Here is a 22,445-nt window from a genome sequence, read left to right as displayed (position 1 = left end):
CTGGCCAGACCTGTGCGCCAAGAGGCAGGATACGGCCATCGGCGCATCTGCAACCAGGCGAGGGCCTCATGAGCGCAGCTCCCCTCCCCCTCCCCCCTCTGCCAAAGGGACTACACGAAGAGGGAGGTGAGGACACAGCAGGGGGGACCCACTGCAGGGCTTGTGCAGTCAGCCCGGCCTGCACTGCAAGCTCCTTGCGACTGGGGGTGGGGCGACAGCTGACCCCAGTGGGTGACCAGGCCTACGTTTGTATCTCCTGCTCTGTTGCTCTGGAATAGTTTGAATGCCACAAACAAATGGAAGAGAACTGCATCTTCCTTTGGTGAGATTTGAACTCTAAACGGATGTGATGTGGACCATTTATTAATGCATTTATTAAAATATTTACATCCCACCTTTCCTCGTGGTTCAACATAGCTGACAAATCATAATTTTAAAAAATCACAGTTTCAACCTCACACAATATATCCCCAACAACTCCCCCTCCTTGAAAGACACTGGCTGTTTCCACCCCTTTGAAGGTCTCCTGAGATCTCTAAAGATGGCCCCCACTGCCCCCCAGCTGTTCCACAAAATGGGAGCTGCAAGGGAAAAGGCTCAGGTGGGTGGCCTGACGGGGGAGGGGGGGCCGTCCACGTCCCCTGCAAGGTCAGGAAGGAGGCAGCCAGCAGAAGCCCTCCCACATGGGAACCCTGTGCATTTCTCTCCTGCGCATGGTGAGATGGGCATGGTGCTTTCCTTTCTTTAGACCTGGGGCCTTTCAGGGAGCCCACTCACCCAAACAGCCAAAGACAGCAGCCACCCAGTTGTGATTGTGGAGGCACTGACCCCCATCCTGCCACGACTGCTCCGAGGATTGCCAGCCCCCCAGAGTTCCCCTGGAGAAAATGGCTGCCTTGGAGGAGGAGGAAGAAGAAGAAGGAGGAGGAGGAGGGAGGAGGACTCGGTAGCCTCCCCTCCCCATGAAGGAATCGCCCCCACAGGCTCCATTCCCAATATCTCTGGGTCTCCCTCCTCCCCCAAGCCCTGCCCATGGTGCTCCCCTGGTTCCTCTGGCCAGCGGGCACAGCCTTCTCTCCAGCAGCCCCGCCTGCCTCCTGCCTGCACATCCAAGGGAAATGCAGCAGCCCTGGAGGAACGGCTTGCTCCTTGCGGGAGGGTTGGAGTCCATGTGGTGCGGTGGTGTCAGACTAGGATCCAGGAGGGACGGCCCGGGTTTGAATCCCCCTCAGCCAAGGGAGTTTGCTGGGTGGGGCCACACTGTCCACTTAACCTACCTCACAGGGCTGTAAGGATGAAATGTTGGTGAGAACTCTGTGAGCCATTATACATCCCCATTAGTGGGAATGGCAGGGCTTGAATGAAGCAAAGAAATAAATGAAGGTCTGTCTGGGTGGAGTTCTATAGGGAAGCAGAAGGGATGGCCTCCCAAGGGCTCTACCAGGGCTTTGCATGGTGGGGGGGGGGCTCACTGCGCAGCATGCATTTTGCATGAGAGCACATAAAGACAGGCAGGGCTGCACATGCCCAATTGGTGCTGAACACTGCGGCAGTGGGTCTGGTTTCCTTTGCTGCCATCTTTACGACCGTTTCCTTCTGATCCTGCTTACATGCCTGGCTCTCAGCACCAAGCAGCCGCTGCACTCAGCCAAGGAAGGCCTCCTTGTCAAAGCTTTGCCACGAGCAAGTGCCGAGCTCTGGGCTGCTGCCACTTGGCTGTGGAGAAAAGCCTCCTGACACAAGACCCCAAGTCCCAGAGGGCAGCCAGCTGGCTTCCACTTCCTGCACTCCACCTTGGTTTGAAGGTTTCGAGGTCAGGCTCCTGTGCTGCAATCCCAGGCCTTGACTCCTGATACCAATTTGCCTGTCCACATCCCCTGGCTCTTCCTCTGGCTTTGCAGAAAGCGAAGCAGAACCAGTCCTTTTCTGGGCTCAGCCCAACCAGCCGGTCCTGAAACTTTGGGCTTTGATGCAATAGGCCCTCCTGGAGTGTTGGGGGAAGAAGAAGAAGAAGTAGCAATCCTGACATGAATTCTGCCTTCCTGGATACACCACACACACACACACACACACACACAGGTGACAATTGATCTCCAGGCAAAAGAGATCCTTTCCCTTGGAGCAAATGGCTCCTTTGGCCTCCCAGCCAAGCCTCCTTCCCTAATCCTGGCTGCTCCAGGATGCACCCCCAAATCTCCAGGAATTTCTCCACCCAGAGCTGGCAGCCCTGTTAGCCAAGGGCCTTAAGGCTCCCAAAAGGGGAACATGATGGTCCAGGGAAGTCCTCCTTGGGGCAGGATTTCTGAGAGGGCCCCCTGCATGGACAGCACCCTGATTGCCACTCTCTCCCTCTTCCCTTTCCTGGCATCTCAGCTCCCCACCCCCCACCGCCCCCACTGGTGTGCAGAAATCTTTCTATAACTGTCAGCCGGTGGGAGTGTGAATAATTAAAACAATCAAGGATCATTTGCCCCATCTCTTTGTCAAGCGCAGGGTAGTCAAGAAACATTACTCCGGTGTCAGCTGTGCTATCCATTATTTCCCCAGGGCTGTAACTCAGGGAGATCGATGCTCTCCTCCCACATCTCAGCTGCCGTGGAGAAAGCACATCTCTTCCGTGTGCTTCGGACACAGAGGAGGAGATGTTGGTGGCTTTTTGGAAAGCAGGCCATTGGAAACAACGGCCAGGTGGCTTTTAAAAATTATTATTTAAAGTCAACAAGCCCTGCTTGTTGGGAGTGAGCCAGGGATCCCAGAATCCAGACTGGACCAGGCAGGGATCATGCGTCGGCAGGGCTGTCCCTTTGTGGTGCCCCAGACAGGTCACAGCCAGGGAGGGAGGCATGGAAGCGGCTGGCGGCTGTCACAGGGCTGGGGTGAGGAGGGACGGGATCCTTCCAGGGAAGTGGTTTAACCAACATTAAACAGCAAATCCCCCTGTATTATGGGTGATAAACAAACTTTAAATCCACATTCACAGATCAGTTCATGCTGTAATCTGTGCCAAACATGCCTGGCTGCACATCCTGTTTGGAGCGGCAGAAGCTCTCCCTGGTTTCTTCTCAGTATGGAACTGGGAATTGGGTTTCAGATTCTCTCTGCTACACGGCAGAAGGAAACATTTGGAAAGAGGCACCTCTTCCAACTCGACTCAGCTTCTTTCACCATAATGAGCTCCATAGCTCAGTGCAGCACTGTGGCATGTGTGAAAAATGTCCTCGCAAAGGTCAGTCCACATTCCCACATGCAGCTAACATGGGCAAAATGGCCCCTCACCCCACCTTGTGTGGGAAACCCATATGCCTTCAGCTGGGGAGGACTGAGATGCCCCCCCCTGCATAATGTGAGAGGGGAGGGGAATGGAGAAGGCTGTCTGCACAGGCGCAACTGTGCTCATCCCCAGCTATGCCACTTCAATTGCCAGTGGTGGAAGGAGCATAGGGTTGCTTGGACTTTGAGCTGCTGCAGGGCTTGAGCCCAGAGGCAGCCCATCCCTCCAGCCGAGGCCCTTCACATCCCTCCAGCCGAGGCCCTTCAAACCTGTAGAGGAAAAAGGCGCTTGAGGGCAGGGGCACACATGCCTTTTTCCTTGTTAAGCTCCAGAAAAATACATTTGGTGTGTTTTGTGCCTACAAACATACACAAACACGCACCCCCACCCCCTACCCCATCAAGGAAGGCTATCTTGAGGCCCATAGGCAGACTGTTCGCAATAGCAGGAAGGTCTGAGCAGAACTGTAAGTTCACGCAGTCGTCCCTTGGTAGCTTCTACACCTCTTACCCTTGTGGGTGGATCTGCTGGGGGGGGAGGGAGGGAGGGAACAGTTTATGAACAGAATCCCTGTGGAACTCCAGAGGCAATTCGCATGGGGGGGGTTATGGTGCAGAGTGGAAGGGGGGGATGTGGAACAATTGGGAAGGTCCCATTTCTCCCCAAGAATGTTTTTCAAAGGGAAATTGAGAGAGAGAAGGCTGGAAAAGGTTTAATGGGTTATTTTTGGCTTGGCATGATTGAAATACTTTTGGAAACAGTGTTCTATTCACTTCAACAAGCATAGCATGCAAATCTGCGTAACTTTAAATAACTTTCATACCTATATATACTGTAGATGTATACAACATAGATTTTAAGCTGTTTGTTGTTTAAATAATATATTATTAAAGAGCCCTGTGTTTTCAGCGTTATACAGTTTAACTGGCTATGTAACTATGCAGACAGTCTTATTGTGACTGTCAGGGTGTATTTATTTATTACAAAATGTTTTCTGATTTACACATGTTATTTTTCTAACTTCTCTGATAGCGAAAGTTAAGATGCATGTGCTAAAACTGGATCCTTGGCTGCTGCAACCTGCAGCTCTCCCTCCTGCCCTGGGTGCATGGTGGTTCTCCAGCAGGAAGGCCAGGGCGAGACTGCAATCCTGAGGGTGCTTTCCTGGCTCCCTTTTGAATAAAACTGGATTTACTCATGAGTAGCCAGCCCTGCATAGGATTGCTTCCTGATGCATTTCTAAAGTCTGCAAATATGCTGGATAGTACAATTCTACCTGCTCAAAAGTTATCAGTCCTACATTTCATGTTGTTAAAGCAGTAAAATGAGCTTAGGGTTGATTAGTAAGTATTGCATTTACAAATATTTCAATGTCTGGCTTTTTGCGCACACATGCACGCACACTGCTTTCCCATCTGTGGCTGACGGGGCCTGGCCCAAGTGCCGGCCTTCTCCTCCTCTGGTCTGCATTATCTCCACATTCTCAGATCTTCTTTCAAAAATAGTCATAAAAAGAAATGCTAACTTCAATAGAAGAACTCTTTTGAAAAATAGCAAGGCATTTTATTCCTGATTAGGTTTTGTCCAAAGGCTCTCTGACAAGAAAATAGGTGATGCAGTGGAGAGAAGCTTTTCTGCGGCTGCGACATAAGAAATCCATTACACATCAAGCGGGTGGGAGGAGGGGCTTTCAGTCCCGCCCCCCCCCCCCCAGCAAGCATGCTCAGCTGTCACAAGCCTGTGCCAAGCTCCCAAATGGGTGTAATGGAAACCAGACCTGGCCCAGGCCGGCAGAGGCAGAGGCTGAAGCAGGGGCAGCAGCAGCGGGGGCTCTGGGCATGTTCTGACTGGGCTCCCTTTTGTTTCCCTCCCCGATGCCCCTCCCCTTCCGGCTACGGCGAGGGGGGGCACCATTCTAAGGCCGACCTGTCAGTGGCAGCCCAGCACCTCCCAGAGGTTGCCCACACGTACTCCCGAGCAAAGCACCTTCCCCAGGAGCCCATTTCCCTGTGGTGGCAGACACCAGCACCACCCGTCCCCCTCTGGGTGTTCCAGGACCGCCAGCCTTGCAAGGGACTGCTGTTGCCCTTTTTCAGATGCTCCCTTGGCCCCCCACCCATGGCTCAGGGAAACAGGGCAAACCAAGATTCCAGCCTTTCCCTTCAGCAATGGGCCCACCCCGCATCGAGGGGCCTAAAGCCGCACACACAAACACACACACCGCCCCATCTCCACAACAGACCCAGGGGAGAGACAGACTCCTGCTGTAGCGTGAGAGTCACCGCTGCTTCCCACTTTCCCACAGGACAGCTCCTCCGCGGGGCTGAGATCAGAGGCTCCAGGGCGCTGGGAGAGCAGCATCCAGGCAGGCAGGCAGGCAGGCAGGCAGGCAGGCTCCTCCTCCACCTCCTTCCACAGTTCCCCAAAGAAGGAAATCTGTTCCTGTGCGGCTCTGCCTGCTGCAGAGGCCTGGAGGGACAGTAAGGAAAACAGCCATAAATCAACAGATGGCCAGAGGTGGACCGAGGCCTGGGGAGCACCCCCCCCCAATATTCTCCCTACATCAGCAGTGTCCTTGCAGCTCTCCTTATCTCCAGTTGGCAGAGACCCTTTTCTGCCCTCCGGGGAATGTTGGAAATTTGCCTAGAGGTTCCCTGCAAGATGTCCCAGGCCTGGAGCTGGGAGAGGGTTCCCTGCACCCCCAGGAGAAGCACTGCGAAGACCCACACACACACACACACCCTTTGTGGGCTGCCCAAATGACCTTCCTCTGTTGGCCCATCTGGACCAGCCTCCCAACCATTTCAGAGGGCTCAGTAAAGAGCCAAGGGCTTTAGGAGGGCAGCAAGGGGAGCGGAAGGCCATGTGCCACCCAGGCGGGGGGAGCAGGGGGTCTGGCGCCAGAAGCCCGCGGCAGGGGACGGTCCCTCCCCGCATGGGCTTCCCTGCCCCGGGTCGTCCCTGGACCCCACTGGTGCCGCGGACATGGCCGAGGGGAGAGGCCCTTCCGTCGGGTCGCCCCCCATCTCCAGCTTTGCCCTCGCAGGGGCCTCCGGGGGCAGAGCGGAATCCACCGTGGACGGCCGCCTAGTCTCCTCGCCGTCGGTCTTCCCCGGCCCCGCGCGGCCTGGGACCTTTGCCCCCAGCCCACGGAACGTCTCCGCCGCGCCCGGTTAAGCGGAAGGGTGGGGGAGGGGCGTGGACTTCCGCGGCTTTCGTGCCGTCGAGCGCGCCTCTCTCCCAACACGGCCTTGCTCTGCCGGGGAAGCGCCCCAGGGTGCCAGGAGAGGCGGCGGGAGGTCTCCTCCGCCCGCAGGCCCCGTGCCGCGCCGCTCCGGCGGATGGGGCTCCTGCAGGAAGGCAGGCAGGCAGGCAGGCGGTCGGGCGCGGGGCGCGGGGCGCGGGGCGCTGGGCGGGGGAGGGGGGCGCGCTGCGGCGGCCTCCGGGCGGCATTAGCATGCTGGGCGCGTCGGCCGCGGGCGAGGATTAATCGCGGCTGATGCCTCATCTCCGGGAGGACAATTAATTTGCCCGCCGTTTTGTCATGGCTGAAAGTCAAATGCTGGAACCGATCGATACCGGCAGCAGCAGAGCATCCCGGCCGGCCCGGCGGAATGCTAATGGCCCGGCCTGCCCTGGCCGCCCCCCACCCTCTCCCCCCCTCCCTCCCCCTCGCCCTCCCCCTCGCGGCCCCACAAGCGCTCCCGCCCCGCCGCCGGCCGGCCTCCCGATCGGGACGCCACCTCGCCCTGCACGGCCGCCGCGCCGCCCGTGGATCTCCCCGCCCCACCCACAAGCAGCCGTTCTGCGCCGCCCATCGAGGCCGTGGCCGTAGCATGCGAGGCAAAAACTCCTCATCCCGCCTCAACCGGGAGGCCCCTGGATTCACACGCGGGTCACATCTCAGGGCAAGGCCTCTGACGCATCACAGACACGGGGCTCCAACACTTTGGGGCACTTCTGTAGCAGAGCCAGCTCGCTGTACTGGTTAGGAGCCTGGACTTCTCATCTGGCAAGCCGGGTTTGATTCCCGCTCCTCATCCACATGCAGCTGGCTTGGCGACCTTGGGATCCCCACAGCACTGACCCAGCAGTAATCTCAGGGCTCTCTCAGCCTCCCCTCCCTCGCAGGGTGTCTGTTGTGGGGAGAGGAAGGGAAGGTGAATGAAAGGCACCTGGTAGAGAAAAGCGGCCTAGAAGAACCAACTGTCCTTCAGTAATCTCAGGGCTCTCTCAGACTCAGCCACCTCACAGGGTGTCTGTTGTGGGAAGTGGGAAGGGAAGGCGACTGGAAGCCACCCTGAGACTCCTTCAGGTAGAGAAAAGCGGCCTAGAAGAACCAACTCTTTTCAGCTAGCAGCCATAAGAGCATAACTTAAGAATCCAAGAACGGCCAGGGGCCCATCCCGTCCAACACTCCATGTCACACAGAAGACAAAACCCAAGGGCCATCAGGGTTTCTGCCAGCTGCACTCCCATAACTCCACAGGGATTCCCACTGTTGCCCCCCTCCAGCAGGAAGAAGACAGAGCATCACTGTCCCAGATATAGGAACCTATGATAACCCATGTTGGGGGCCAGTGGCCCATCCAGTCCCACGCTGTGGCACACAGTGGCCAAATTCCAGGGGCCATCAGGTCAACCAGTGGGGCCAGAACTCCTGAAGCCCTCCTACTTATGCCCCCCGCAAAACTAAGAATACAGAGCATCACTTACCCAAACATAAGAACCTAAGAAAAGCCATGTTGCATCTGGCCAATGGCTTGTAGCTGCTGCCACTTCCTGTGGCAGTGAATCCCAGGGGTTCATTTGGCCTGTTTACTGCTCATGAAGTTCCTCACATGCCCAGGAGTTCTTGTATCCTGAGAAGGAAGAAAATGACTTCTTTCTCTTCCTTCTCTGTCCCATGGATAATTTTGTAAACCTTCGTCATGTCACCCCTCAATCACCATTTCCCCAAGCTAAAGAGTCCTAAACTCTTTCATCTTTCTTCATGTTCCATAGCATTTTAGTTGCCCTTTTCTGCACTTTTCCTAATGTTATAATATTGTACTTTGAGGTCCAGTGTCCAGAACTGTCCACAGTATTCGCATTCACTCAAGCACCGTAGTCCAGTTTTGCAGGCAAGGGAGTGTCAGCATTGACCTACCTTGTATCCATACCCCACATCATCCCGCCAGCTGCTTCATCCTCAGCCTGCAACAACTCATCATCTCTTTCAGCTGCTGTCTTGCCATATGGCGAGCACTTCTCCTCGTAGTCTGCAGCTCTGCTCTTAGCCCACGCCTTTGCCTCTTGCATGGGGCACGTTATCCTGGAGGGCTGAAAACAACCCTTATAAGGACAAATTTTAAAGGAGGTGGTTTTTATTACTTTATTGGTGCATAACTGTTTTAATATGATTACATTTAAAACCTTGCTGTCTGGCCTGAGCCCACCAGGAAAGGTATAGAAATAAAATGTTTGTTTGTTTATTTATGTATTTGCCCACTAGCAGGAAAAGGGCCCAGACAAGTGGTTTTTCCACAACTCTTAACTGGAAACCAGCAGCAAATCCGATTCCCCTTTTAAAACAGAGCAGCTATTGGTGATTTCATAGCCAAGTCATCAATGAACTTAATTTGCATACTGTTTTATCATAGGTTCCAATATTTCAAACACACTTCATTAAGCTCCGGAGGTGGCAGCTCCCACCTCTCTTCTCCTCAAGCTCCTCTGCTTGTTAATAATGCTTGAGAAAGAAGGACAGGATGCCATGGGGTAGGGGGCTGAACTGGGCCCCCAATGGTCAGAGAAACAGCCTGGCCGCTGGAAGAACAGATTGCCTGCCCAAGAGGAGAGGGGCGGACCTGGCTGAGTGCCTGCAGCAGGCAAGGGAGAGAGGGAGTCACGTGGTGCCCTCAGTGGCTGGAGAAGGGAGGGGGTGACTGAGCCCAAGAAACTGAAGTGCAACCCAGACAAGTCTTGTTCGATAGCAGAGGACAAGGAGCCCGCTGGCCCTGGAGGGGGGGGGGCTGCCCCAAAGAAGAAGCAGGCTCCCAGGCCTGTCCCCGGGAAGGAATTCTTGGCAACAGAGGAAGCCTAACAGGGGGCCGGGAGGGAAGGCCCATCCGAGCTGGGGGGGGGGTGAGTCCCCCAGCAGTCAAGCAGCAGCGGCAGCCTGGCCTCTGTTAGGGTTGTCAACCTTCAGGCATGGCCTGGAGAACTCCTGGAATTATAGCTGGTCTCCAGATGACGGAGATCAGTTACCCCTGGAGGAAATGGTTGCCCTTCAGGGTGCATTCTGTGGCATGCCACCACTCTCCTCTCCCCCCCCCCTCTCCAGGCCTTTCCCAACCTGCCGCTGGCAACCTAGGTCTGCTGAGTCCTCCCCATTTGGCCCCCACCCCACAATGCAAAAGCACACCATCTAGAAGATGACCGCTTGGCCCGAGAGAGGAGGAAGGCCTTCCCTGGCTGCCCCAGGAGTGGGGGTGGGGGTGGAGAGGTTGGGGAGGAGCCCAGTGCCACGGAGGCCGCTCCCCTCACCCCGAGGAGGCTGCCATGTGATCGTACAGAGCCATCTCTCCCTCAACACATCCTGCCAATAGACCAGGAGAACGCCTGAGCAGGGCTGGTTCAGGAGCCTGGTGGTTCACAGCTTCCCTCCCCTTAAAACGCAGTCCCCAGGCTTCACACCAGATGTCAAACCCCACACCGACAGGCCCCACAGGCCCCAGCCCCAAATTGGGTTCTCAGCTGGGATGGCTCCTACCACTGCAGTGCTTTTCCTGGCACGCACATTGAGGGATGCACTCAGACGCGCCATCGCCAGCCAGCCCTGGGACATGGCCTCTCATAGGGGAGAGCTAAAATGGCCCCAGAGCAAAGCAGGGGGCAGCCACCTGAGCGCAGGTGTTGTTGCCTGCGGGGGTGCTTGTGGGGGATGCTAACTGTGCCCTGCCCTCCTGGCTCTGAGGACCCCCCAGCTCTGCCAGCTGACACCCAGAGTCAGGTATGCGTGGACCCCCGTGTGTGTATTTTGTCAGCTCCCTCCCCCCCACACACTTTTAAACCAACATCTGACACATGACTAATAAAAGAAAGAATCCCCAGAATAAACTCCAGCACATTAATTATTGAGAGACATAATCCAAATTTATTTAATGAATTAATAATGGTCCATGGGGGTATTTTAATAATGAAATACTTCTAGTTGCGTTTCAATAATTATGGCAAGCTTTCATAATTACATGGCTGCAGTGAAAATAAAATCAAACCCAATTAGGGGGGAGCAATTCCATCGCAGAGCGGCCGGTGCCAGGGCAGCGCAGCTGGGTCGGAAGGGCCACCGGGAAAATCAGTGCTCCTTTGCGCCTCTTGCCTTCCGCACCATCTCTCCTCGGGGGGGGGGGGGCAGAGGGGCCTCCTCCGGGAATGGTTCCCGGGTCGGAGGAGGAGGAGGAGGCTGGCTCTCCGGGTTAGCATTGGGGCAGCCGTGGGGGGGGGGAGCAGCAGGCTTTCTGGGAAGGGGGGCACCATGCCTGGCCTGCAGCCCTATGGCCACAGCCCTTCCTGCCACCAAGAACGGGCACACCTAGTGGGGGAGAGAGCCTCGTGGCTCCACTCAGTACCAGACTCAGAGAAATTTCCCTTGAGTCACCAAGGAGTCTGCAGCCTACAGATTCTTCCACCCTCCTCCCATGCTCTGCTCTGCAAGACTGGGCAGCACCCTCACCTTTCGGGTCCCTGTTTCCCTCCAGTTTCTGCTGCCCTCCAGTCTGTCCCCTCCCCCAGTCCTGCCGAGCCCCACCCCCCAAAGGGACCCACCCGTGGTGGGGGGAGATGCTCCGTGGAGGGTGCCTGTGTGGCTCTCCAGCCAGCCAGCCAGCCAGCCAGGATGCCCTGCACAGGGGGGGGGGCTGTGGCGGGGAGCCTTCCGGATGGGGCCTGCAGCCCTCGCAGTTGTTTGGGCTGCAACAGCTGGAAATGGTGCACAGTGATGGGCAGAGTCAGCCCAGCAAGGCCCCAGGGTTTGGGTTTGGGTTTGTGTGGGCTGCAGCCTGTGGGTGGGACGGAGCCCTTCAGGTCCCCAGGCCCTTCTAAAGGGGAAATCCATCTTGGCTTCTTGGTTTGGAGGTGAGGCTCCCGAGGCTGAGCCTGCTTTCCCTGCTTCTGACTGCCTATCTTGCTAACAAGTCCTACCTTCGCTGGGGAGTGGCAAAGGCGCCTCCCCCCCCCCCCGCCCGGGTCTTGCTCCACAGCCACTTCCCGACCTCTCGTGACCCCTCAGGGGCAAGCACTCCCATTGCCCTTCAAGCCAAAAAGGGAGAAAGTCTTGTTTGAGGTGAAGCTGGTATCTATCCAATTTTCAGCTGCCGTCACATCGAAATGAGAAATCTGAGGCAGAGCCAGGCACAAATAGCTGATAACAGACTTCCAGGTGAACCTCTTCACTTATCACTTCTGGGGTCACCCCTGTGTCTAAGGACTTGTTTTGCTTCAAAAGAGATTGCTTAGGACATTTCACGGTGGTACAGTGTGATAACGGAACCCAGCAGGCCTCCAATTTTAGTCTGCAGCTGAGACACAGGCCTGTCATTACTCAGGGGCTTGGGAAGGGGTTTCTCAAGATGCTTCACCGCAGCTGAAATCTAAGCTTTGTTCTTTGGATCCCCTTTGGAGAATCCTCACGTTTTTGAAACAATCTGAACTGGCCCCCAACGAGTACCAAAACCTAGATGGGGGCCGTTATGCCCCTCACCTGGGCATTGACTTCCAAGACCAAACCGCCAATGCCCAAAGACCCCAATCTCCATCCTTCTACAATGTCCCGCCTATTCACAGATCTTTGCTCTTGTCCTTCTCCACACTCATGGTCTGAGGCGCTGCTTATGCTGGCTCGGTGGAAGCTACCTCCAACTGCCTGGTCAAGAGGAAGCTGTGCCTACTCTCCGTACAACGAAGGAAGGACTCTGCTCTTGCTGAGCCAACTCCTTTAGTGCCCTAAACATTCATCCACTTGCAAGCTGTCCCTTGCCCCGCTGCCGGAAACAAAACCCTGGCTCTCCGAGGAGGTATTAACAGCAGCTGTAGCTCACTTCCTATGCCAAGCTTCTGGTTCCTGTGTCCTGTGTATTAACGATATCTATCTGACCTGTGGTGCACCATTTTTCCTGTTTTGTTTTTATAATGCCATTAAAGGTATTTTGATTTGATTTGTAATAATAGAAGAAGCAGCTTTTCTGAATTGCCAGGTTTCATTTTTGCAAGATAGGTTTTCAGTCCCCTCAGGGAAAGGGCCACTAGGGCCACTGGGGCCACTGGGGGGTCCTTCTTCCTGGACATCCTTTGCCTCCTGAAAGTTGAAACGCACGCCACGGAGCGACGGTTCATTCTGACTGCTTGCAGGGATATTTGGACCAAGGACAGCCTCAAAAATGATTTCTGATGGTCCTGACTGATTGGAATAAAGTCATATGAATTACCCAGCCAATGAAGTGGCCCTCCTGCTTATGGGTGTTTTGAAGCTTACATCAGAGATGTTATATGTTGAATAATTTTATTTTATGGAGTGTATTTTAATCCTTTGTCCCACTGAGGAAGGCCATGTGGCCCAAAGGTGTTTGATTTCTTTGGAAACACCAGTGGAAACATCACCCCCACCCCCAACTGTTCTCGTGGGGGGGGGGCTGAAGCTCCTCCTCCTCCTCCTCCTCCTCGGCCATGCTCCCCATCTAAATTGGGGTCCTGCAGTGCTTTTGTGGCATGGCTCCCGTGGCGTGTGATGGCCAGCCCTGTGGCAGACGTGGCTTAGATGCCACATCTCATTCGCGTTTTTTAAAAATATATATTAGCATGCAAAATTGTCCTCCTTGGCATTCGTGGTTCTCGAACCACCCTCTGAATCACAGTTTCCAAGACTCTGACAACTTTGCATGTACTGCAACTCTCCAATTTCTATTCTCCCCCCCCCCCCCAGTTCCCCCTTGGCTTCAAAATGGCTGGGAATTTGAATATGTATTTCCAACCATTTTTACCAGATTTGTGGCCCCTCTCCTGTCCTAGGGGCTGGTCCTTTCCTCTCCATGGCTCCGGTGGCCAGCCTGGACTTAACTGTTGGTTGTTTTCGGTTGTTATTCTGTCTCTAGTTGCATTGCAGCCCTGGCTTGTGATGCTGGTTTTGACACTGTGATAGTGCTTTTTTGATGCTTGACTTCCTGTGGAGAAGCCATTTATAAATGTTTGGCATTCATAAATAAAATACCCTTGGACCAAACGGCAGAATTATTTTGTGATTATTGCTGGACGCTGGCGCTTTCCTTCCTTCCTCCTCCCCCACCCCACCCCCGCCGCCCCAGCATGCCTCTGCTGGCCCTTCCAGGCCCCTCTCAGGTCTGCCCCTGGTTCTCCCCTTTCCACCTGGGGAAAGGGCCTTTAATGGCCTCTCTTTGGGGAGGGGATGGGCTTCCAAAGTGCATGGACTAAAAACTTGGCACAGGCAGCCTCATGGGGGGGGGCAATAACCAAAGAAGCTGAGACGCTCGTCCCTCTGGGGACCCACCGCAGACAGCCACTGTGAACTGAGCCAAGGCATGCAGAAGCATTGTTCCAGGGGCAGGAGAGGGTGGGCACTGCCAGAGGAAGCACAGGTCTGGCATGGAAAGGAGTGCTGGAAGCAGAAGAGTCCCCTGGGGCGCCAGGGATTTGCTGCCATTGAAACCGAGAGGAGGGCTGTTCTTGCTCCCAGAGAGGAGGTGCTGGCTTGCCAATTATTTTATTTCTGGCGAGGATAGAATCATAGAATCATAGAGTGGGAAGGGGCCATACAGGCCATCTAGTCCAACCCCCTGCTCAACGCAGGATCAGCCCTAAGCATCCTAAAGCATCCAAGAAAAGTGTGTATCCAACCTTTGCTTGAAGACTGCCAGTGAGGGGGAGCTCACCACCTCCTTAGGCAGCCTATTCCACCGCTGAACTACTCTGACTGTGAAAATTTTTTCCTGATATCTAGCCTATATCGTTGTAAAAAGGTAAAGGTAAAGGCAAGCACTGGGTCATGTCTGACCCTTGGGGTGACGCCGTATAGCGTTTTCATGGCAGACTCAATACAGGGTGGTTTGCCAGTGCCTTCCCCAGTCATTAACGGTAATAGCGTTGTAGTCTAAACCCATTACTGCGTGTCCTCTCCTCTGCAGTCAACAGAAACAGCATCCTGCCCTCCTCCAAGTGACAACCTTTCAAATACTTAAAGAGGGCTATCATGTCCCCTCTCAACCTCCTTTTCTCCAGGCTGAACATTCCCAAGTCCCTCAACCTATCTTCATAGGGCTTGGTCCCTTGGCCCCAGATCATCCTCGTCGCTCTCCTCTGTACCCTTTCAATTTTATCCACGTCCTTCTTGAAGTGAGGCCTCCAGGATTCGGCAAATGCAGCCTTCAAAACGAGTGGGGGCCCTTCTCTGTGCCCCCTTTAAATAAAAAATCCTGCAGAGCCTGGGCGGGGATGGTGGAGGGAAGCGGCTTGGCAAGACCCTTATCTCCCGGGCTGTAATCAGCAGGAGTTATGGAGGCGGCTCCTGAGCTATGACAGTTTAATCAGATTCTGAAAATCAGGGACATTATATTTTGCACCTGCTCATGGGGGGAAAATGAATGGTGCTGTTCAGGACTGCAGAGAGAGAGAGAGAGAAGGCCGGTCATTCACCTCATGAGGAACAGGATCCTGTCTTGAATGAAGCCAGAACCAGAGGCCAGTGGAAAGTCACCCAGGAGGCAGCTGGTCAGTTGCTCCACTCTGTGGTAGGGAGAGGAAATGGCTACTATGGGGGAAGGAGGGGGGAACCAGAATTGCCCTGCTCCATGGTAGCCACTCAAGTCTTGCTTGGGAGGCAGAAATGCATCTGCAAACAGCAACAGGTAATGCTCTTCTGGGCCCCCACAGCTGTCTGTGAGGCAGCTACCAGAGACTCCTTGAGTGTGCACAGCTGGGTCTCCCCAAACCATGATGGGTCCTGATTCCACAGCCTGGAAAGTGATGGGGGGCAACTTTAACCACCCACTGAACTCAGCTCTCCCATGAGGTTCAAGGGAGTGGCAGGTTACAGTGGAGGAGCGAGAGGGTTGTGAGTGTCCTGCATTGTGCAGGGAGTTGGACTAGATGACCCAGGAGGTCCCTTCCATGATTCTATCTATGATTCTATGAGTTGACACGACATACAAGTCCTAACTTCAGCCTGGGAAGTCCTGCCTCTGCACAGCAACTGGCTGTCATGAGGAGAAAGCTCCATCGATCCTCCAGCATGGGCCAAGGGCCTGGCACTCTGCGGGTGCAGAGCAGGACCCAAGGCCACCTCCACTGTGGACCCCGGTGGGAAAGGAGAGCTGCTTCCCTTGCAGTTCCGCACCAGGCCTGGCCTGAAGGCACACACAAGCGGATGCTTCTCACTGCAAGAGAGGAGAGAGAGCCGACCGCTGTGGGCCTTGTTCCTTAAACCAGTGGTCCCCAACCCCCGGTCCGCAAACCGGTACCAGTCTGTGGATCAGTCGGTACCAGGCTGCGGCTCCTTCTCACCCTCCTTCCCAGCTGCTGTCTCGGGGGTTGCCCTGCTACTCTGCCCCCGGCTCACCTTTGGTGCTCTCCAGCGGCTGCCGTGGCTGGGGCTCCCCCCTCGATGTGGCACTGCACAGATGCTGCTGGCAGCACCCCCCAGCTGGCGGCGGGAAGTCAGGGGCGCCGGCAGGAAAGCAAGTGGAGCAGGGGCTCAGGCGGCGGCAGCGACGTCCCTCGGAAAAAGACTACCCCCCCCCCCGGGCCTCGGTAAAATGGTCAAGCGTTCCCCAGTGATAAAAAGGTTGAGGACCACTGCCTTAAACCACTGGCCACTTAAGCTCAGGCTTGCTGTAATGCAAACCACGTTTCTAGTCCCTGCCTCTCACTCCAAGTTGAAGGAAGGGCTGGAGTGCTGGCTGTGAAGGATAGGAAATCCTCGTAGTCTCTTGGGGAAGTCTTCATATCCTGACAGGTAGCCGAGTGCCTTGTATGGCAAGTAAGTGCAGTGTGTGCAGAGTGGATGTGGTGAGAAAAGCAACACACAGAGCAAAACACATTCACAAAGGTGGTTCTTGACTAATATAGGAACTATTTATTAAAGGCCTTAATTCTTGGGGGTCAAGAGAAGGTCCCTCTTCTAATCCAAATATCTGGATGGAGAGAGAGGCTTGCGGCCTCTCAGCTCCACTACCTTGCAGGCCTGAGGAATGGAGGAGAAGGGGAGGAAGGACTCAGGGAACAGGAAACTACCCTCTAGGGACAGGTCAGTGAGATCAGGAGAGAGGCCGGTGTCCTTGTCTCTCTCACTAACTCTGTGGGGAAGAAAGGCCTTGTTGGAGTCTCAAGCTGTTTTCAGAGCTAGAGAAATGACTCCTTGTAGCACCCAGTCGGTGTGGCTCACCGGCCACATCCTTGTGTTGTCGCCAAAGCAACCTGTCTCCAGTGGCCAGTCAGCAGCTGGGCCCCTCCCATTTTCTGTCGGGCCACAATCTATGCACAAGCAGCAGCCGTGGCAGTGGGACCCACCGTGTGCCAGCCACAAAAGAGGAATAACTGCCTGCCTGCCTGCCTGCCTGCCTGCCTGCCTGCCTGCCTGCCTGCCGCCACTGCAGCACCAGGATTGGGGGCAGGAAAAGCGCCACTGGATTTGTTTGCTGCTCCTTCTTGCCTGCCTTACTGTCTGAGCATCGAACAGATCACACCGTGTAAATCAGTTCCAGTCCATACAAAAAGCCGTCAAACAAGCACGGAGCAGGCTGGCCCAATCTAAGTGAGGAGACATCAAAGGAGCAATGGGCTAGGACTGGGATTCCTGAAATCTGAGCAAGCGTGTCACATTAGGCATGATCCAGAGTGTGGACAGAATGAAGAAAAATGGTCTCGCATCTGCAGAAAACAAGGAAACGATAACAGGGTGAGACGTGCAGAGTGCGGATAATGTGTCCTCGGCACCGTGGTGGAATCTGCAGACTCTTCCCCTGCTGTAAATTGCCCTTCCCAAACGAGTCAGTAAGAGTTATCTGTGGCCTATTATCTTCATAGAAAGGAGTGTGACCTCCTGACAGTATCTGCACCTGCAGACAAAATCCCAAGATCCACACCCAGGACCCTTGTGATGTAAGGCAGCGCAGTCCGAATAAAAGGAGGAACCTCACGTTGTAGCACACCCTGGCGGGCAGCAAACTGCTCGGGGGAGGGGAGAGTTGTAAATACCCCCGCCACCTACCACCCCCTTCTGAAAGGGGCCTCTTTGGATCTGGCTGAATCTCACCACAGGGAGGATTCAGTGGCCGGCAAGGCGGCAGCTCCACCCTCTGCTCTCTTTGGCTGCAGCAGGCCAGGCGCATGCCAGCAGAGGCGGCTGAGCCAGAGGGCAGCCAGGCCCATGGGGGGAGGCGGCACACACCACAGCAGCGTCCCGAAGACCACGAGTAGGGGGGCAGAGGACAGGGGCCCCCAGAAGGCATGGGCCAGCTCTTCCCTTCCAGCACAACATGGCCCACAGCTGCAAAGTACCCGACAGCCCTGAAGGGAACAAGGGAGACAGCATGCGGAAGACAGCCATTGCCCGGGCACTCACGAAATGCACACAGAGAACCCGCGGGCAGATAACGTTGCCAGCCAACAGGCTGCTGCCACCAACCCTTCCTCCTCCTCCTCCTCCACCATCACCACCCCCACCCCCTTTAGAAAGGGGGAGGGGCTTTTCCCAAGCAAGGCTTCCGATTGGCTGTGTGGAAGAGAAGAGGAGGACAGCTGACTTCTTGTACCCCACTTTTCGCTACTCAAAGGAGCCCCAAAGCGGCTTCCAATCGCCTTCTTTTCCCCTCCCCACAACAAACCCCACGTGAAGTGGGTGAGACTGAGAGAGCTCTGCGACTGGTCCAAGCTCACACAGCTGGCTGCATGTGGAGGAGGAGGAGGAGGAGGAAGAAGGCTTCAGGTTAGAATCCACCACTCTTTGATTATGACCCTAACTGGCTCTCCAAAGAGATTTAGGCAGGAATGATATGCTTGCCCCTGGGACTGGCAGCAATCTTATAGCTGCAACTCCTGTGTAACTCAGCAGTGTCCTGAGGGAGACTGGGATCATGGCTTTCCCCCCAGCACTGTTTCTGGAGACAGAGCAAATAGTAACCCCCTGTAGCCCCTGAACTGTTTTGGGCCCAAAAAACAGTCAGGATGAGGGAGAGTTGCCGCCCCATACTCCTCTGTCCAGGCTTTTACACTGGAGTTGCCACCAGCAGAGCCTTGCCAGTCCAAACTGGCCACACGTGGATAGTGTAACATTTCACTCCACTCCAAAGGCCCCTCTTCTGCCGGCTGGCCGGCTGGCTAGTTACGGGGGGGGGGGGGGAGGCAGCCCTGCTGCAAGCTGAGGTGCACCCAAAGACCTCCTGGGGCCCAGAGGGGAAGCACTCTAGAGCCCAAAGGCTCCAGGGCTCCTGCCCAGGCGGTTGTAGCCGAGGGCAGGAGGGATCCCTTCTGGGCATGCTTGAAATCCCCAGGCAGACCCCCTCCGCCCTGGGCAGGGGCCCTCCAAGTAGGGATGCGAGCCTCCCCTTGTCCAGCCCCAGCCAGTAGCAACCGTATCTGCCCCTGAGCTTCAGCCCCTGCCTCAGAAGCACCAGAAGTGCCATGGGAACCCAGCCCAGAACCTGGGCCACGATCTGGCCCAACAGCCCTCCAGCCTCTAGACACACACACCCCTCCCCGTGGCAGAAGCCGTGGTAGCAGCAGGCTCCCCACCCTCATTTCCTGAGCCCAAAGAGCAGGGGCGGAGGCTGGCTGCCCAAGGCAGAAGAGGTCTCTGAGGTGCTTGCAAAGACTGAGGCCGCTGCGCAGGAGGAGCTGTGAGTGGGGCTGAAGACTGGGGAGAGGCAAAAGCCCATGGTGCTGGCCAGCTCTTTCCTCTCAGACTGGTCCTCCTAGGCCCTGCTCTTGAGCCTTGTGGCTCCTGTTTCCCTGACAGACCTTCCGCCACTCTGCCAAGGCAGCCACCAGCTTCCATGGGCCCAGCCTGGCCCGTCTTTTCAACCGTTGGGGTGTGCTAGGGTTAGCAGCTTCTGCTCCTTATATGTTCTCTGGGAGCAAGACCAAAGAGTATGGTGCAGAGTGTTGTTCTAGGACCCCAGGGACCCAGGTTCAAGTCCTCCCTCTGCTGTGGAAATTTCCTGGGTGCAGGTCACATACCCTCAGTTTAACCTCCCTCATGCAACCCAGGAAGGGCGAATGCTAATAATCGCTTTGGGGGTGGGGAGTAGGGGAGGGGCTTCAAGGCTGGCTTTCCATATTAGCCCTGCAAGAGACACACAAGGTGGGTCTGGCCCAGTGAAGAAGCACTCAACACCACAAGCCCCTGGCCGGCAGCCAAAAAGGGGCAGCCCTCCCCATTTCTGAGTAGAGAGGAGAAATCCTTTTGTCTCAAAGGCAGCACTTTGCTAATCCGATTACGCTGCTCCTTAATTGCTCTAATTAAATCTGAGTGTGTGGCACCCCCTATCAAAGTGGAACCCGGATCAAACTGGAGTCAGTGGGCTCGGGGGGGGGGGAGTCCCAGGGATTTCCTTTGCTCAGCCCTGTTCACAGACGGTCCCTCTAAGCAGCAAGGGTGGAGAGGGAGGCTGAGGAGGCACGTGGATCCCAGGGGGGCCGAGAGCTGCCTGCAAGCCCAGCTGCTTGACATGCCTAGTAGAAGGCACCACAGCCCACGAGGAGCCTCCCTTTGGGCCCAGGGGTACCACAGGGAGGGGAAACCCTCAGGCAGGCCTCAGGAAGGGAGGGCCACTAATGCAGAGGACCCAGAGGCCACCTTGGCCCCCAGGGGCTCTTCTGGATGACCCCCACACAGTCTGTGCTGCCTTGTTCTCCTCCTCTATGCCCCTCCTCCTCCAAGTGACCTGGCCCCAAAGGTGAGGTGCCAAATCCCTCCAGCCACTTGGGCCTGTGCTCGGGTGCCTTGCTCCCCTCCTGCCTCAACTCCCCCACGTCCCTCCAGACCCACCCAAGACTATCCCTGAGTGACTTGCGGGGAGGGGGCTAGTCCGCCTAGGGAGCCTTTCTAAAGTTCTCCACTGACTGGGAAGCTGCACGTAGCTCAGCAGCCCAGCCGAGAGACCCCCTATCCAGGGCCGGATTTACATGAAAAGAGGCCCTAGGCTATTCCACTTATGTGGCCCTTTCACCTCCCATTTTTAAGTTTGTAATTTACATGAGAGAGAATAAAATAATAAAATACATCATTCCTGTGATATATATCAATATGTTAAATGAAACATGTTGTGATTAGTACTAACCTTTATGGAAAATGTGGAATCTAGGCCCCTCTTGATCTTGAGGCCCTAGGCTGAAGCCTCGTTAGCCTATAGGACAACCCGGCCCTGCCCCTCCCCTGGCTCTCCTGCACTGCCTCCCAGGACACCAGGCATCAATGCGAGCAGACCCTCCCCTCCTCCCAGGCCTGGCTTCCACCACGTCTCACAAGGGCCCTGCCAGACCTGCCAGAGCCCTGGGCACCGATCCTGGCGTGCAGGTGGCACAGCCCAGGGAGGCAGTGTTCCTAGATGGATCTGTGCTGCCCTCCCTGAAGGACTGGCCTCTGGTCTCCATACAGGGACCACAGTCTGCCCAGAGGGGCTCTGTGAGGCCAGCAGAGAGAGCAGCCCAAGCCTAGAGGTCGTGGCCAACTCTGGTGGGTCAGAAAAGTCCTGGATGGGTCCTGAGGATTGGCCTCCATAGGGTACAGGCCACAGAGTCCCCCCTCCGAAGCAGCCCTTTCCCCTCAGGGACACTGGACTCTGCACTTCTGTGAGAATTACAGGCTCCACCTGGAGGCTCAAGGCCAGGAGCTGCCAATACCCCCCATAAGACACTTCATGCTACAGAACTGGATCTTGGCCATTGTTTGGAGTAGCATTCATCACAATTGCTTTGGGGGCTTCCACTCAGCTTTGTGCTCCTGGGCTTGCCCGGCCTGCCACTGAGTGGCCCTGTTTGTTTCCTTGCTGCCTGGAGTCTGGCAACACGAACCAGGGGGGTGGCTTAGCCAAGGGCAGAAGAGATGCCAGCTTCTCATCCTTGAAGGCCGACAGACCTGCTCCTTCTCCCCTCCCCCACGCCCACCTCCGTCTCCCAGCAGAATCCACCCCCTGCCATACCCTGGCGCTGGGGCATTCCCAGGCGCCCCTTCCCACCTTTCCCAGCGGTGCTGGGGCAGCAGGGCTGTTCCCCTCCAGCTTCCTGGGGGAATGACCATACCTCGGGTTTGTAGGAGCCTCAGATGCTTTCCCTCTCTCACAGCTTCATCTTGGTTCAGCTTTAGAACTAGTCTTAAAGTCTGCTTATGTTGAATGTGTGCTACAAGACGTGTACTTCTTGTCCAGAGTGCCTTGAATCTGCTCCCACAAACCTGCAATCCTTAGGCAGATGTTGCATTGGAAGCCCCTGCCCAGAAAGGCAACAGGTGGGATCAATCTTCCTAATCCGGGGGTCCCCCTCCCGCCACCCCACCCGCAAGAGCTCCGGCCCTTCCTCACCTGGCACTCATTAGTGGCAGGGCCCCAGGGCATTTGCCAGGGACTGCAGCAGCAGCAGCAGCAGCAGCTGGTTTTTGGGATGGAGTATGTGTGCAGGGGCAAGGAGGGGGGCTGACAGGGTGCCCAGGCAGAGCCCAGATTGGAGGAACATGGCAGAGGGTGCTCCGGAGGGCCGCTCTTTCACTGCCTTGCAGCATCTCCCTTTTCTGCGGCCCTGTGGCTGTGAAGGATCAAGGCATGCCTGTGGAGGCCAGATGTGCAGGGAATGCTTGAGGAGAAGAAAAGGTACTCTGCGTGTGCCCTGAGGTGCCTACGTCTTCCACAGTGCTTCTGACAGAGTCTCTCTGGCTGGACTCTGGTCTTTAAGTGGGATTCTACAGATTGGCAGATGATAGGCCTATGGTATGGACAGCTATACATTTACCCAACTGGCCTTGGGCCATGGTAAAGTTAAATGGCTCAGGGTAAACAAGCAAAGACTCAATCCAGACAGAGGGAGAGAGTGTGGGCTGGGACATTTTGCTGAGGACATGAAGGACATGGTATTCCCCCCCCCCGACTCTCAGTGATTCTGTGTCATTGTTAGATCATTTGGGGGGAGGGGACAT

At 55.7% G+C, this 22,445-nt stretch overlaps 1 long non-coding RNA gene across 2 annotated transcripts; it reads right to left on the bottom strand.

The window, feature by feature from the left end:
* Positions 1–373: 373 nt before the first annotated feature.
* Positions 374–21,606, bottom strand: LOC143822971 (uncharacterized). 2 transcript variants are annotated; one of them, XR_013226341.1, is made up of 5 exons: positions 21,560–21,606; positions 8,421–8,593; positions 7,988–8,133; positions 5,514–5,740; positions 374–1,984 (listed from the first exon to the last, which is right to left on the bottom strand). It is a non-coding gene; the product is annotated as an uncharacterized LOC143822971 (long non-coding RNA). The 2 variants fall into 2 exon arrangements; XR_013226340.1 differs by lacking the exon at positions 374–1,984 and having other exon boundaries at positions 3,980–5,740.
* Positions 21,607–22,445: the final 839 nt, after the last annotated feature.

The sequence above is a fragment of the Paroedura picta genome, chromosome 13 (assembly GCF_049243985.1).
Source record: "Paroedura picta isolate Pp20150507F chromosome 13, Ppicta_v3.0, whole genome shotgun sequence".
NCBI lineage: Eukaryota > Metazoa > Chordata > Lepidosauria > Squamata > Gekkonidae > Paroedura > Paroedura picta.
The sequence above is the reverse complement of the archived record's forward strand: the minus strand, read 5'-3'. Positions and strand labels throughout refer to the sequence as shown.